Raw genomic sequence first — 16,954 nt, forward strand, 5'->3', positions numbered from 1 at the left:
CTTTTGTCCGTGTATGGTGGAATAATCTAGAGATGCTGGTCCAGGCACTGTTTCACCTCAAGTAGTCTAGAGATTGCATTCTATTCTTATTTCAAGAAGGGAAATACAACCACGGGTATCATGGGCCTGGTTACAGGAAATAGACACAATTTGCCTGATTCAGCTAGATTTTTTTTATAACATCTTGTTGCTATTGGTCTTCTACAACTTATTCCTTTTTAGTCTAACCATTAAGGGAATGCTATAAACTATTTTTAAATGCACAGTTTAATAATTTGACAAAAGCTAGCAAGATTGAAGGAAAGTTTACCTGTAACTCAATAATTCTATTCTTACTAGTAAGTGTAGACTCAGAAAGGAAAACTTCATACAGGCGCCTAAGGAGACGTCAACAAGAATATGTGTTGCAGCATAACTTGTAGCCTTGAAAAACATGTTTATCAATAGAGTAGAGTGAAATACATTTTCAGTTATTCATCCAAAGCAGTATGATGCAGCAGTTAAAATAACTGAATGAGATCTATTAGTATCAACATGGGTAAGTCACAACATAATGTCCAATGTAATAAAGTTTTAAAAGGATACATGTAGAATACTAGTATACTACAAGAGTTAAAATTAAAAGCCCACCTGCCGGGGTCCAACCCCAGCGGGTCCAGGGGTCCCCAAAGGTGTGGACGGAGTCGGCGAAGAAGGAATGACACGGGGACAGTGTTCAGTTGATCAGCAGCCTAGCCAGGATCTCCAGCCAAGTTCTGGTCTGGATCTCCAGAGAGGTTCTGCTTAGGATCTCCAGCCAGGTTCTGTAGCCATGTTCCCTCACTAGGTTCTCCAGCCAGGTTCTGTCCAGGTTCTCCAGCCAGGTTCAGTCACCAGGTTCTAGTCAGGTTCTCTTGCCAATTTCTGTAGTCAGGTTCAGTCCAGGATCTTTTGCCATGTTCTCTCCAGCGAAGTTCTTCTGTCTGTAGGTTCTGTGTAGGTTCTGTCTGTAGGTTCTCTCTTCTTAGTTCTGTGTTCTAAGTTCTGTTCTCTTGCTGTCTTGTTACATCTGTATTTATACCAGTTGATTCAATCCTATCAATCTCTATTACAAAGGTTAGGGCGTTTCTTATCTCCATTCCAGGGAGTAAAGATTATGTAGCTTAAGCATGATTGTTCGTAGTTAAAGTGATTAATTACCCGCCTGGCACTTAGTTGAGGGGTTTTATTCCCTCCCTAACTTCAGGGGAAAATCCCTACCTGGGGAAACAACTTTTCTCAGAGAGGAGACCTTGGTTAAAACACATAATGCCAAGAAGGTGAGCAAACATCTTAAGAACAGTATGCCATATATGCCAGGTCCCTTGAAACAGCAAGGATGGACCGGCTCCCGGCACCCACCTCCCCCAAAAGTACTACATATTCTTTCTGAATATATGTCTACATAGTAAAAGGAATTTTAACAAATAAGGAAGATAAATTCTAATGCTATGATAGCAGTTCTCTCTGGACAGAAAGAGAAAGGAATAAATAGTGGGGTAGAAATACGGAGATTTAGCTATACTGCAACATTTTATTTCTAAGGAAAGCAGGGAGAAGGCAACGGAGGGAACCAGTGCTAATATGGCAAAATGGCAATTCTTAATATTTTGGTTGGTGCATGAGTGTCAATTATATTCCTTTTCAAAGTTTTATGTTTAAATTATTTACTTTTTTATTATTATTTAAAAATTATGGACAGCTCACCAGCAAAGGGACTTCACTCCCTCTGCTGTCGTGCCTATTCTGTAGGAACTACCTGGGTTGATTAATGACAAGGAACACGTAAGCACATCCTCAGATTAAATGCTAATAGTCATCTCTCCTCATCCCCACACAAGCTTTTTTCCTCGCCATTACACACATGCTCCGCCTTTGGTTTCTGTCCGACGACACTAGCCCCAGGAGACAAGATAAGAGAGAAAGGTGGAAAACATGAAACCAAACCCTTGTAAAACATGAAGAAACACTTACTCTGCTAGAACCCACTTTGGAATGCTCTGTGTTTCTGTCACCTCGGGCATTCTGATTCATTCGGAGCATCTCCTCCAGATACAAGTCATTTAGCCAGCTGACAGGAGGAACAATTACTGCTGGCTTAAAAGATTGGTTGATTTCTCCTGCGTCTACTTGCCTGCAGGTCTGGCTCTCTGACAAATCAAGTCAGATCAATTTGTACCCTAAAGAGTAAATGGGAGGATGCAATTATTTTCTGGTTCAATAGAAAAGCATTTCATTTCAAAGGGCCGCTGTACAGCATTTCTTTTGAGATTCACTAGGAATGGGTCAGGCCCCTAGAGAGTAAATGATGGGTTCTCGGGGGGCACAGCTCAGCTTCGCTTCTCAACAAGCTCTGAGAGCAGAGGCAGGACGTGGCGGGTGAACAGAAGGCATGGCATGGAGAGGGAAGGTTCTCCATAGTCCATTGTCTGAGTCAGTTCGGGCTGCTAACTCAAAATACTACAGACTGGATGGCTTACCAACCACAGAAATTTCTCACTGTGCTGAAGGCTGGAAACCCGAGGTTAGGGTGCCACTAGGAGGGAGTCCAGGTTGCAGACAGCTGACTTCTCATGTCCCCACATGGCAGGAAAGAGAGCTAGCTACCTCTGCTGCCTCTTCTAATAGGGTCACTCATCTTCTGAAGGCTCCACTTCCAGGACCTAATTACTACCTCCCAAAGGCCTCACCTTCAAATACCATCACATTGGGATTGGGGTTTCAACATATGCATTTTGGAGGAACACGAACATTCAGTCCATGTTTAAGAAATATTTTCTTTGTCTCATCAGAAGCAGTGAATCTTCTGAGAGGTAGAGAATATGCCAAAGATTCAAGAGGCTGAGAATTTAATTCTTCTGGCAGTCACACCAAGATCTAGAAATTTACCCCTGAAATGAAACTCCGCCCCCCCCCCCCCCCCAAAAAAAAAGCAGAAATAAACTTCTGAAGAACAAGAGGGAAACAGAGGTGGAAAAATCGTGGAACCAGTCCGGTCCTTGACATACTGGTGCCCTTCCCTTGCCTGCCTACAGAACTGATGGTTGGCTCCAGGTTTCTGTGACTGAGAGCTTCCCCTGCAGGTTGTGCCTTCTCTGATGTTATCTATCACTGAACTCAGTCTTCAGGGTCAGATTCAACTGCACCCCCGCACACTCCCTATGCCCCCACCCCACAGACATTACAGTTGGCACCTAGGAGTTGGAATAATGTAGCACAAACACACAGGTTTTGGAGGCAGGCTGCTTGGGTTCAGTTCTTAGCTCCGTGGCTTATTAGTTGTAAGACCGTAACAAACTACTTAACCTTCCATTTCCTCACCTGTAACACAACAACAGTACTGGCACCTTCCTCATGGGGTCGCTGTTAAAGGACATGATGCGTATAAAGCTCTTAACACAGTATCTGGTACAGATCAAGCACTCTACAGATGTTCATTATGATTATGGTTGTTACTGTCTCCTGCCTTGGCTATGTGATGCTAATCGGTTTGCTATGAAGGACTTGGAGATTTTAAATCAAAATTTTAGCCCTAAAGGTGAGGCATTCTTCCTCCGAGTCATTCCCATCTATCATAGAATTGTCATTCTTCCCTATATTGATCTCCATGGCAATCAGATATTTATTCTTGTTCCCCATCTCTACATGCTACAGGAGGTAAATTTAATCTTGAGCACAATATTGTAGCAATAGACAAGAAGACAGAAGGCAAGGGTTTTGTTTCTTTCTCTGGAAATAACCAGCTGTGTGTGTGAACAATTTGTTTACTATTTCTGCCTTGTGGTTTCCTCATCTGAAAAGTGAGGGTCATTTTTCATGCTCTCTTTACATCCCTGGGTTATGAAAACTGAAAAACGAATGTTGACTTACAAAGAGTAAGGAGAAAAAGAAATGCAAGAGACCATTGTTGGTTGATTATCTTTATTCTGACGCTGAAGTCCCTGAATGCATGAAGCCAGCAACGTCCAACATGGTAACTCCCAGAATGCAGGAAGTACGTCTACATAATACTGCTTTAACAGGCCTCGTGTTATAAAATCCATATTGTAATAATAAGGGACTTCATAAGTATTGTTGATAATGGTGGATCCCGAGTAAAGTTTAAAGCTTTTCAATATAAACTATAATTTCTATCTTTAAACTGCTCATTGCTGCCACATATTATATAAATTTAGCAAATTAAAAGCCTTCTCTCCTAAAATTAGAAACTGACCATGCACAGTTTCTGGTTGGCTCTTTTATAGCATTTGCATCTGATTTTAAGTATTTTATTTCCACAAAAGAATGCAAAGGGGTGAATAAATTTTCAGTTTGTTTCTTTTTATTTAAAAAATATACTTGTAGCCCTAACTGGTTTGGCTCAGTGGCTAGAGCGTCAGCCTGCAGACTGAAGGGTCCCAGGTTCAATTCCGGTCAAGGTCATGTACCTTGGTTACAGGCACATCCCCAGTAGGGGGTGTGCAGGAGGCAGCTGATCGATGTTTCTCTCTCATTGATGTTTCTAACTCTTTATCCCTCTCCCCTCCTCTCTGTTAAAAAAAAATGAATAAAATATATTTTAAAAAAATAAAAATATACTTGTAGCCCTGGGTGGCATTGCTCAGTGGTTAGAGTGTCAGCCTGCAAACCTAAGGGTTTCAGGTTCAATTCCAGTCAAGAGCATGTACCTGGGTTGCAGGTTCCCTGCCCAGTCTGGATGAGTGTGGGAGGCAACCAATTGATGTGGCTCTCTCACATCAATGTTTCTTTCTTTCCTCTCTTCCCCTTCCCCACTCCCACCACATCCACTTTCATATATATATATGAAACTATATATATATATATCCTCCAGTGAGGATTAACCAAAAATAATAATAATACACTTATAAATTATTAACCAACTGCGTTTTCTGGAGATATTTTGAAAGTCTTTAAACATTTTTTTAAATATATTTTATTGATTTTTTACAGAGAGGAAGGGGGAGGGATAGAGAGCTAGAAACATTGATGAGAGAGAAACATCAATCAGCTGCCTCCTACACACCTCCCACTGGGGATGTGCCCGCAACCAAGGTACATGCCCTTGACTGGAATTGAACCTGGGACCCTTCAGTCCACAGGCCAACACTCTATCCACTGAGCCAAACCGGTCAGGGTGAAAGTCTCTAGATATTTTGAAAGTCTCATTAAAACTTCGTTTGCAACAGGAAATGGCTTCCACTTATGAACATTTTTGTGTTTCTGCTAAGACTGAGCTAACACCTACTATCACTGTTATCTGCTGTGCTGTCACATCAGAAATGATGCTCACAAAGTAAGTAGTAAATAGTTTATTTGCGACAAGCATGTCCTGCTGCTAAAGACTTATGAGCACTCTGCTTCATATCCCTGAGCAATTTGGAGATGATTAACCATCACTCCTGCTTAGAGGATACAAATATAGGCAACCAGGGAAAATGCATTTATTGATATTAATGGGATTTATTTCCAATTTTTTAAAAAGTGTGCAGCCTCTCCAGTTACAGTGAGAACTTTCCTTTTCCCCCCAAGGAAATTGCTATCCTCATCTACATTGCTTTGTCAGACGGTTTCCTAAGCCTGGATGCCTCCACGCCTCCACTATTTCCACATCTGTCTAAATCCTTTCATGTGCTACCTGTTCTGGGATGCCTCCTTCCCATCCCAACACAATTCCTCCCTTCTAAGCTCTCATAACCAAGTACCAGTATCTCTGCATAATGTTGATTCTCCTTTGCTTTTAAATTCTTTGTCTCACACAGAATTTTGTGTGTTAAAGGACTATGACCCATGTCTTTGAGATCTCTCCCCCTCTCCCCCTCTCTCTCTATTTCTCTCTCTCAATACAAATGCATATATAGCACCCACATGATGCTTTGCACATAGTAAACACACAACAAATATCAATTGACAGATCATAAGAGCCATGATGTACTCACTCAATAAGCATCTATTAAGGACTTCCTATGTGACAGGCTGTGCCAGACTCTGAATTGGAATGGGGATAACAGATAAATAAGACACAGTCCAGCCATACAGATGGCCAGCAGATATAAAAGATACTCAACTGCAGTAGCTATTAGGGAAATGCCAATCAAAACTACAATGAGATACCACCTCACACCTGTTAGAATGGCCATTATCAACAAGACAAGCAATAACAAGTGAGAGGTTGTGGAGAAAAAGGAACCCTCATTCCCTGCTGGTAGGAATGTAAACTGGTACAGCCACTATGGAAAACAGTATGGAGGCTCCCAAAAAAATGAAGAATAGAGTTACCATATGACCCAGCAACCCCTCTTCTGGGTAGCTATCTGAAAAACCTGAAAACATTTATTTGCAAAGATATATGCACCCCATATTCATTGCAGCATTATTTACAATAGCCAAGAAATGGAAGCTACCTAAGTAGCCATCAATGGATGATTGGATAAAGAAGATGTGGTACATGCTAATATATACAATGGAATACTACTCAGCGATAAGAAAAGGTGAAATACTGCCACTGCCAACAACAGGGGTCCTCAAACTACAGCCCGCGGGCCACATGCAAATACAAATATTGTATTTGTTCCCATTTTGTTTTTTTACTTCAAAATAAGATATGTGCAGTGTGCATAGGAATTTGTTCATAGTTTTTTTAAAAAAATATAGTCCGGCCCTCCAACGGTCTGAGAGACAGTGAACTGGCCCCCTGTTTAAAAAGTTTGAGGACCCCTGGTCAACAACATGGATAAATCTTGAGAATATCATGCTAAACAAAATAAGTCAGATAGAAAAAGTTAAAAACCATATGATTTCACTGGTATGTGGGATATAAAACTGAAAGCAACAAATGAACAAACAATGAAAACAAACAAAAACTCATAGACACAGACAAAAGTGTGTTTATCAGAGGGAAGGGGCTGGGTGGGTAGTGAAGGGTCAAGGGGGTCAAATATATGGTGAGAGAAGAATTGAACTTAGGGTTGTGGGTACACAATGCAATATACAGACCCTAGAATTGTACACTTGAAACCTATATAATTTTATTAACCAACATCACCCCAATAAATTTAATATTAAAAAAGACCCAAAGATGTAAAAATAAAATCATAATAAGAAAAAAAAAGATAGCCTAGCGTGATGGCAAACCTATGACACGCGAACTCATTTTTTTGGTTGATTTTTCTTTGTTCAATGGCATTTAAATATATAAAATAAATATCAAAAATATAAGTCTTTGTTTTACTATGGTTGCAAATATCAAAAAATTTCTATATGTGACACGGCACCAGAGTTAAGTCAGGGTTTTTCAAAATGCTGACACGCCGAGCTCAAAAGGTTTGCCATCACTGGCCTAGAAGGAGACAGCCATAAGATTACAACACGTTGTGATAAATGCCTGGATAAAAATACTCAAAATAATATAAAAGCACAAAAGAGGGAGGGAGTCCAGACAACCTTCCAAAAGAAGCAAGCTTGGGCTTCAACTTAAAGGTTGAGAGAATTTCACCAGGTGCCAGGGTTGGGGTGGGTGTGGAAGGCATTAAAAGGAAAAAGACTTGGTTATGGAAAAAATCATAGAGGTGTGAAAAAATAATGGTTTGGGGGTGTGGTGTGGTGTATGAGATCGGAGCATTTGGCATGTAGTGGTGAGTGTAGGAGGATAGGCTGAAGAGAGAAGAAGCCAGACTGTGAAATATTTCCAATGCCAGATAAGGAACTTGAACTTGACCCAGCAGGCAGGAGACCTGCCTCAGGTTCTGCAGCAGGAGAGAAAGTGGATCAGACCTGGGTTTTAGAATGGTCATGCTGGCAGCTGGCAGCTCAAATGACCATAGCTTTTGGCCCTTGCTGTCATTTCCTGCCCGTGGCACTGGTTATTTCACTACTCTGGAAAATTTAGAGCAAATGATGGTGAGTGCCCAGGAACCGTTAATTCCTGTTAATGCTTCAGTACAAACAAGGCACCGTCTCAGAATATAAATTTACTTTTGCATACTTTCACATAGGCAAGCACAGTAAAATCAACGTTGTTAATTAGTGTTGGTCCTAAAGACTAACAGCATTTAATTTCTCTCCTCCGCGCCCCCCCACCCCCACCCCCCAGAAATAGCATTTTCTTTATAAGGAGTCAGAGAGGAAGGGAATGGAGCAAGTGAACTGTAAGAATAAAGCAATCAGAGTAGTTTAATTAAGTGAAACTCTGCCAGCGGTTGTGAATGTGACCCACAGCCTTATTTTGTTTGTATTTCAAATCATCCTTTGTAAAGAAAGAGAAGAAGTGTGCCTAGTAAGAATCTCTCTATACTCCTTCACTCTCACACGTTTAGGCAAACTGCATTGACATGGAATCATTTTTCAGATCAACAGTCAGAGGCAAAGGGAGAGCTGGCGGTGACCCTCTGATCCGTGCTACCAGCACCTAAAATACTTCATGGATCCTGAAGGGCAGGGGTCAGCAAACTGGCTCGCGAGCCACATACGGCTCTTTGGCCCCTTGAGTGTGGCCACGAACTTTCCATCACACTGTACGTGTGCGCCCGCACGTGGTATTTTGTGGAAGAGCCACACTCAAGGGGCCACAGTTTGCCGGCCACTGCTGTAGGGAGTGGGAATATCGTAAAGCTTCCAAAAATGGGAAGGGGGAAGTTGGGGGGTGGGGGAAATGGGAAGGGGGAAGTTGGGGGGTGGGGGAAATGGGAAGGGGGAAGTTGGGGGGTGGGGGAAATGGGAAGGGGGAAGTTGGGGGGTGGGGGAAATGGGAAGGGGGAAGTTGGGGGGTGGGGGAAATGGGAAGGGGGAGGTTGGGGGGTGGGGGAAATGGGAAGGGGGAAGTTGGGGGGTGGGGGAAATGGGAAGGGGGAGGTTGGGGGGTGGGGGAAATGGGAAGGGGGAAGTTGGGGGGTGGGGGAAATGGGAAGGGGGAAGTTGGGGGGTGGGGGAAATGGGAAGGGGGAAGTTGGGGGGTGGGGGAAATGGGAAGGGGGAAGTTGGGGGGTGGGGGAAATGGGAAGGGGGAAGTTGGGGGGTGGGGGAAATGGGAAGGGGGAAGTTGGGGGGTGGGGGAAATGGGAAGGGGGAAGTTGGGGGGTGGGGGAAATGGGAAGGGGGAAGTTGGGGGGTGGGGGAAATGGGAAGGGGGAAGTTGGGGGGTGGGGGAAATGGGAAGGGGGAAGTTGGGGGTGGGGGAAATGGGAAGGGGGAAGTTGGGGGGTGGGGGAAATGGGAAGGGGGAAGTTGGGGGTGGGGGAAATGGGAAGGGGGAAGTTGGGGGTGGGGGAAATGGGAAGGGGGAGGTTGGGGGTGGGGGAAATGGGAAGGGGGAGGTTGGGGGGTGGGGGAAATGGGAAGGGGGAAGTTGGGGGGTCGGGGTGAAGGATGCTCTAATTGTCAATTGGTTCTGCCATCCTTAGGCTTGTACTAAAGAGCAGGGAGGGGGCGAGACATGAGCTAAGAACGCTAATTTCCCAAATACCGTGCTCTGTTTTTCACGATAACCTTCAGCAGCCCAGAATGCAAAGATCTCATTCCAAACAGCCAGTTTCCCTTTTCCAGTCCTTTGAAGGGGAACAATTAGCCCGTTCATTTTAACTGTTGACTTATCTCTTGCCAGTTCAAGTTTGGACTTGGAAGTCAGACCTCCCAGGTTCCGATCTTTGATCCACAACTTTCCGTGTGATTTGGGACAAATTACTCACGCTCCCTCTCTAAGATGAGGTCTTAAGTCCCTCATCTGTAAATGGAGATAAAGAAAGCAGCTACCTCAAGAGTTGTAAAGAAAAAGTAAAATAATGGATGTGTCTAGCACAAAATAAGGACCCGTAAATGTTAGTTTAGCATCATCAGAAAATGTCAGCAAAACCTGGCTACTTACTACCGCTTATCTAGGAACCCTAGTTAGTGTGAAGTGGTTTATTACATTGTTTTAGAAATAGAGTTATGGAATCCGAGTTGTAAAAGAGTCAAAGAACACATAATCCAACTGTTTTACTCTTTAGAGAAGAAAACTGAAGGTCAGCGATCTGCCCTTGAGCCCTTTGCTTGTTCGGCGGGCAAACTGGGACCAGATCCATGGGTTCTTGATTCTACCTACGCACCCTGATCACCGATAGGCTTTGCTCTGTGAGAAAGAAAGAAAAAAACTGAAACCACAGAAAGTCACTGAGCCCCTGAGAAGCTGGTGGTCGGTTAGAGACCCAGCTCCTAGACAGAGCTCAGCTTAGGGTTAGGGCCACCAGCTATCTGAGTCTTTTCAAAACTGAGGGGGTTCCGGGATGCAGCACTTTTTGTTCTAAAAGCTGGACACTCCCAGTAAACTGGGCGGCTGTCCTTTCTCAATACGCTTGTATTGAGTCGGTGAATGATTGTCTCCTGAGCACCAAACGAGCTCTCTGCATAAAGGTGGTTGGCTCCTGCTGGGAAGGGGAGACACTGAGGGAGAAAGGGCGGTCCGGCCCCTTTTGTCAACAGTGAGAAGCCTGATTTGCCAGCGAACAACATCTTCTTGGCTATAAGGAAAGTCCCTCAAAACGGATCCTAAGTGAGAAAAGAAAAACTGACAAGTAAAGATGAACCACGATAGACTTGATGGACTTTATCTAAGGGAGAAAAGCGAAGGATGGGCCAATAAAACACGGCCACAGCCAGGGGGCAGGCTGGCCCTGGTTCTGTGTCCCCCGAGGCCCTGTCTTCGCTGAGGCCTGGGAATGAGGCTGGGGCTCTCCCTGACCTGCAGAGAGAAACCTGCACTGTTTCGGGGCAGAGGGACTCGCCATGTCTGCACCTCCCATAGTTGCATGGGATGGGAGAAAGGGAAGCTTCAAACCTAGAGAACTAGCCCTGTATGGAGAGAGAAATGGAAAGACACAAGGAAAAACACAGCTAGCCAGCCCTTTGGAGAATGATTAAAGGATTCTTACACTGTGAGTCACAGCCAGCCTAGAAAGACAGGAAGTACAAAGCAATATTTTAGGGCCCAAGAATTTGCTGTGCATAAACAGCCATTGCTGTCCCTCCAAAGCCAAAGGGTATTTCCCTGAAATCTAGTACTGTGTTAAACTAGTAAAATAACTGTCTATAATTCATGTAAAATTTCATATTAGCAATATGGTCTTTGCTCAGTCAGTGGATTAAACCCTGAAATATGTGAAAGACATTTATTCGCTTTTTAATAATAGTTTTCTGCACAAACTCTGCCTGATGGTGAGAGGAAATTACCATGCCCGCTGGTAAGTTTTAATTCCTTTTTGGAAAGTTACTATTTCCACTGAACACTTTTCAGGTGATCTCCGGCAAATCACAGCGCCTCTCTAGACCTGAGGCTTCTCCTGGACTTGTGAGTTAAATAGCTCGTTCCTGTTCTTTCATTCAGTTCTATGAAAATGGAATAATGGAAATAGTTCACCTACACGCTCAACACAGCACTGGGGCTCTGACTAGTCTTAGGCTGTTCTCAGAACTTGTCATCAGTAACAAACCCAGAGCAAGATTAATGGGATGGGTTCCTGGAACTCCCAGAAGCTGGGTTGACGAGCCCAGCAGACAAAATTAACCAGACCAACTGTCCAAACACTGGACATGGATAAAGGGGCAGAGAGGTTGTTGTCAAACTGGTCCTCATCCAATAGCTTTACTTGCTTCTGTTGCCAATTCATGCACAAATTAATATTGCAGCATGGATCACCTTTCTCAACAGGGCTATGGATATGGATACCTTTAGCATAAAACGAACTAGCTAGAAATACACTTACTTGTTCATTCCCACTCCCATCAATAGTGAACTTTTTCTGATCTGCCACTATGCTAAGCAGGGCAAAGTGTAGGGAAAAAATTTAATGGTCGATGAAATTAGCCTGAGGGATTCCCACCACTTATCTTTGAGCACCCCACCATGATTTTGGCTGTGCCAATTAACTCCTGCTGCCCCCTGGTCACAACCTAGGCACTCGGCTAGAATGGCCACTTCCATGGTATCACGCTCTCTAGACCTTTCCAAAACCCTGTTCCTTCTTTGCAGTTACCTCTCTCTGCCCATCCCCCCTTTTTGAGGCCCTTTATGGCCAATAAACTAATGAATCTTAGTTAACTTATATGCTAGAAAGGGACTCTGGCACATTTGTACTTTATGGCCTTCACTTTGTAAAACATAAGAGATATAAAACAGGGAAAGCAATGTCTCATCCACTTTACTTGCAATTCCTGCCTAGGTAGAAGCCATCCTGTGAGCAAACCCATGCGCACATGAATATTTTTGATAAAGGAAGAAGAAAAGGAAATAAAAAATTATTGAAGTCCAGAAGCACCCCAAACATTTGAGGTACTCAGTTTTCACAACTCTTGGAGAGATAATCGCTGTCATGCTTTCTGGTTGCCTCGCACCTTAGTGCATTTTGCTGTGTTTGGGGAGTTCCCTGTCGGATAAGTTCTGCCTCCCTAAAGTAAAGTCAGAAAATGTGCTTCCGCAGAGATGTCCTCAGGCAACAGGTTAGTCAGAAATGATGAACTGGCAGAAGGAGGAGATGCCTGGGACCTGTTTGCTGACTGGGTGGTTACAGAGGCATCTGTTTTGCTAGGTACCAGTAGTTGTAAGATCAGTTCCTGGCTCAGTGTATCAGTGCTGGCAGAGATGCAATGGAATGTGAGCTCCTGGCAGCCAACCCATACTCTGGGGGACAGGAGGGCCAGCAGACGCCTTACTGGGTCACTTCTGCAGCATAATTTCAGGCCTCGACCTCAGAAGCTCAACCTCAAACCTGCCTCTCTGGCCCTCCCGCTGCTTTGTGAGCTACCCCATATCATTTTTGCTTAATCAGCTAAAATCAGCGGCTGTTGCTTATAATTAAGAGCGCCGAGTGTATAGGGATACATATTGCTAACTATCCCTTCTTACCGAATGGAAACCAAAGCTGAAGCACAAGAAACTAAAATGAAAAAAAAGAAAAGTCAAGTCACTTGCCCAAGGACATACAGCTCATAAGTAGCAGAGGCAGAATTTGAACCCAGGGGTGGGGGTGGGGGAATGGCCCTACCATTTCCACTGACTCTAGGTACGGTTGAGTTGGGACGTCTTTTTCTCTTTGCTTGCACTCACTTTTCTGACTTAACTGTGTGCCAATAAGCAGATGGGTGATGCTAAAGATAAACCAGCACCACTTATTTCCATTGCTACCTTCAAATATTACTGTTCACAGTTTGTGAGGGGTGTGACCACTTTCTGTGGATTGCGGAGGGGGTGGCCAAATGTTGGGGTTTTGTTTACCATTGCTTTCGATGAGTCACAGAGAGTTATGCATTATTCATGAACTTTAGGTTTGAAAAAAGTTCCCCTGTGCAATTTCTGCTCATTGGCTCCACCAATCCAAGATTGAAATAAATACCAGCAGATAATGAAGTATATCGCCCAACCTGTGCTTTCAAACTGTGTAAACCAGTGGTGGGCAAACTGCGGCCCTTTGAGTGTGGCTCTTCCACAAACTACCATGTGCGGGCGCACACGTACAGTACGATTGAAACTTTGTGGCCATACTCAAGGGGCCAAAGAGCCACATGTGGCTCTCAAGCCCCAGTTTGCCGACCACTGGTGTAAACTAATGCCCAGAGAACCAAAAAGAGAGGTTGGAAGAGTGGGTTTTAATTCAGCATCCTGCCATGTATGTAAAAAGATGAAAGCTGGGCATATTGATAGATACCTAACAAATTGGAATTAATCTACTAGGCACCTGCACATTTCAATATCCCTTAAGATGAAAAAAGAAAAAAGATATCAAGCAAGTGCTAAGAGAGCTGTTCCAACCAAAATGTGAAGAAGCAAAAATCTGTCTTAGAGCTCTCAAACTCTTATTCTTTTATTCCTAATTGGTGCTCTCAACCCCTCCACCCTTCAATACCTAGATTAAATTCTCCCTCCAAACTCTACTCAAAGCCTACTCATTCTCCTGCAAAGCAAGACACAAATGACTGATAGCAACTTAAACAACTACTCCTTTCACAGGCATTTGCACTTAGACTCAATCAAAATCTTAAGTAAAGGGATTACATTCTGTAGGAGACATCAGTTGTTCATAGTTGCCTCAAAATATTTTTTGTATCTCATACCAAAAAATATATATTATTTGATATATATATATATTTTTTTTAAGAAGGCAACATTTTGTTTTGTGTTAATTTTGTGTTGATTTGCCTAGGTGATGGGGTACGCAGATATTTTTGGTTAAATGCCATTTTGGGGTAGGTTCTGTGAGGGTGCTTCTGGATGAGATTGGATAGCATTTGAATCCATAGACAGAGTAAAGCATACTGCCCTCCCCTAAGTGGGTGAGGCTCCCTCAATCCCTTAAAGGCCTGATTAGAATAAAAAGCTGGATAAGAAAGAATGTTTTCTCTTTGCCTGACTGTCTTGAACTGGGACTTTGGTCTTCTCCTGCCTTCAGACTTGGACTTGGATTTGAACTATACCATTGGCCCTCCTGGATCTCCAGATTGCTGAGTATAGATTTTTGAGACCTCTTGGCATCCAAAATTACATGAGACAATTTCTTATAGTAGAGAGAGAAAGAGAGAGAGAGAGAGAGAGAGAGAGAGAGAGAGAGAGAGAGAGAGAGAGAGAGAAAAGAAGAAGAAGAAGAAGAAGAAGGAGGAGGAGGAGGAGGAGGAGGAGGAGGAGTGGGGGAGGAGGAGGAGGAGTGGGGGAGGAGGAGGGAGAAAGGAGAGAAGGGAAGGGAAGGAAAGGGAAAGGAAGAGAGGAAAAGAGATCTTATTGGTTTGTTACTGTGAAGAACCCAAACTAAGACCATATAAATACCAGAAAGAAATGCACAATTGTGATCCTCCCACCCAATCCCAATAGTAAATTGCTATTGCTCTCATCTTTTCTCTTCTCCAATCTTTTTACCAGATCTCCAAAAACATTTTGAACACCTTCTTAACATTTTGATAGTTCCCTACTCTGTAGATCTTCTCGACAACAAATAAATAAATAATTATATTTTTCAGTCCTCTTTGTGCTAGGGTGATTGTGATTCCATCAATCAGCACCCATTTTAGACCGATTCAGATGTATGAATATGAGGCACTCATATTTCTAGCATGAACTGGAACCAGTAGTGTGGTGGCTCCCTGATCATAGCAGATGCTGTAGCTGTCTTAGAAAGTAATTTTGGAATGTGGAAGTGCACAGTGGGGTTATTCTCAGAAGCTCATCTTGAGTCTGTTTCTTCAGCCTTTGTATTAATTCTTTAAGTTCTTTATCCTTTAACTAGAGGCCCAGTGCATGACATTAGTGCACTCAGGAGGGGGGTCACTCAGCCCAGCCTGCGCCCATCCTTAGCGCTACTGCAGAGGCAGGCCACTGCGCTCACCAGCTGTCAGCCCAGCTTGTGGCTGAGAGGCACTCCCCCTGTCGGAGCGCACTGACCACCAGGGGGCAGCTCCTGCATTGAGCGTCTTCCCCCTGGTGGTCAGTGTGCCTCATAGCAACCGGTCATCCCGCTATTCGGTCAATTTGCATATTACACTTTTATTATATAGGATAAGTTCCTTCCTGCTTAAAGTAACCAGAGTAAATTCATTGACTGCAACTAAGGAATTATGATCAATATAACAACTGGACAATAAGTGATGGCAAACAATAGACTTCAAAGAATGGAACCTTGTCTTTTAAGGATTGGCTATCTGACCAGGTTGGGCTCAAAGTGAGTGAGTAGCTGGTATATTAAATGAGGAGACACTAGTAACCCCTGGTATATAAGGTGGCAAAACTATAACTTAAATTATTATCTTTTGTCATTTGGAATAAAGTGTCTACGGAAGCCAAAGTTTTGGCTTCCCTTTTAATTGCTTCCCCACAGACACCATTAACTGGGGCTAAAGAATACAAGAAGTGTGGGGTGGGGGGGGGGGGGGGAACAGCCCTGGCTGGTGTGGCTCTGTTGGTTAAGCATCGTCCCATGCACTGAGAGGTCACAGGTTTGATTCCCAGTCAGGGCACATGCCCCCAAGTTTGACTCCTGGTCAGGGCACATGCCTGGGTTGTGGGCCTGATCCTGGGTTTTGTGCTTGATCCCCAGTAGGGGGCGTGCAGGAGGCAACAGATCAATGCTTCTCTTTCCCTCTCCCTTCTTCTCTCTCTAAAATCAATACAAACATTTTAAAAAAATGAAAGAAAAAGACAGACTAGAGAATTTAAATTCTTAGACCTAGGTATTGTTAGAGAAACAGGGAGATCATAGGAGACACACTATTTTAAATAATTTTAAAAAATATTTTATAGTCACAGGGTTGTCATGGACAAAAAGCAAATGCAGAACCAGAGCTGGGCAGTTACTGAATTTCAAAGTAGGTTGAATTCATATCCTAAGTAGATATCTCCTATGCAAGTCAGGGTATTATTTGGGAAAGACAGAAGCGGGTGGTAGGGGCTGGATGGAGGTGGGCAAAAGTGGGGAAGTGGGGACTTCTGTAATAATGTCAACAATAAAAATAAAATTTAAAAAAGAAAATCATAACGAAGAGAGCATAATAAGTCAAATATATAAAATTTAAAAGGCTACTAGAAAAACTAACTTAATTATAATAGTTCACATGCTGTTGGTCCACATGCAGTCAATTTGGTAAATCAATCAAATATTTTAAGTTGTGCCAGAACCGGTTTGGCTCAGTGGATAGAGTGTTGGCCTGTGGACTCAAGGGTCCCGGGTTCGAATCCGGTCAGGGGCATGTACCTTGGTTGCAGGCACATCCCCAGTGGGGGGCATGCAGGAGGCAGCTGATCGATGTTTCTCTCTCATCGATATTTCTAACTCTCTATCCCTCTCCCTTCCTCTCTGTAGAAAATCAATAAAACATATTTAAAAAAAATATTTTAAGTTGTGGGGTTTTTTTTCAAATCTGTCAAGGTGGTGGTTAGGTTGAACTTACCAGTTGTTCCATGGGACTGACAAGTCAGTTCTAACTAATA

The sequence above is a fragment of the Myotis daubentonii genome, chromosome 12 (genome assembly GCF_963259705.1).
Source record: "Myotis daubentonii chromosome 12, mMyoDau2.1, whole genome shotgun sequence".
Lineage (NCBI taxonomy): Eukaryota > Metazoa > Chordata > Mammalia > Chiroptera > Vespertilionidae > Myotis > Myotis daubentonii.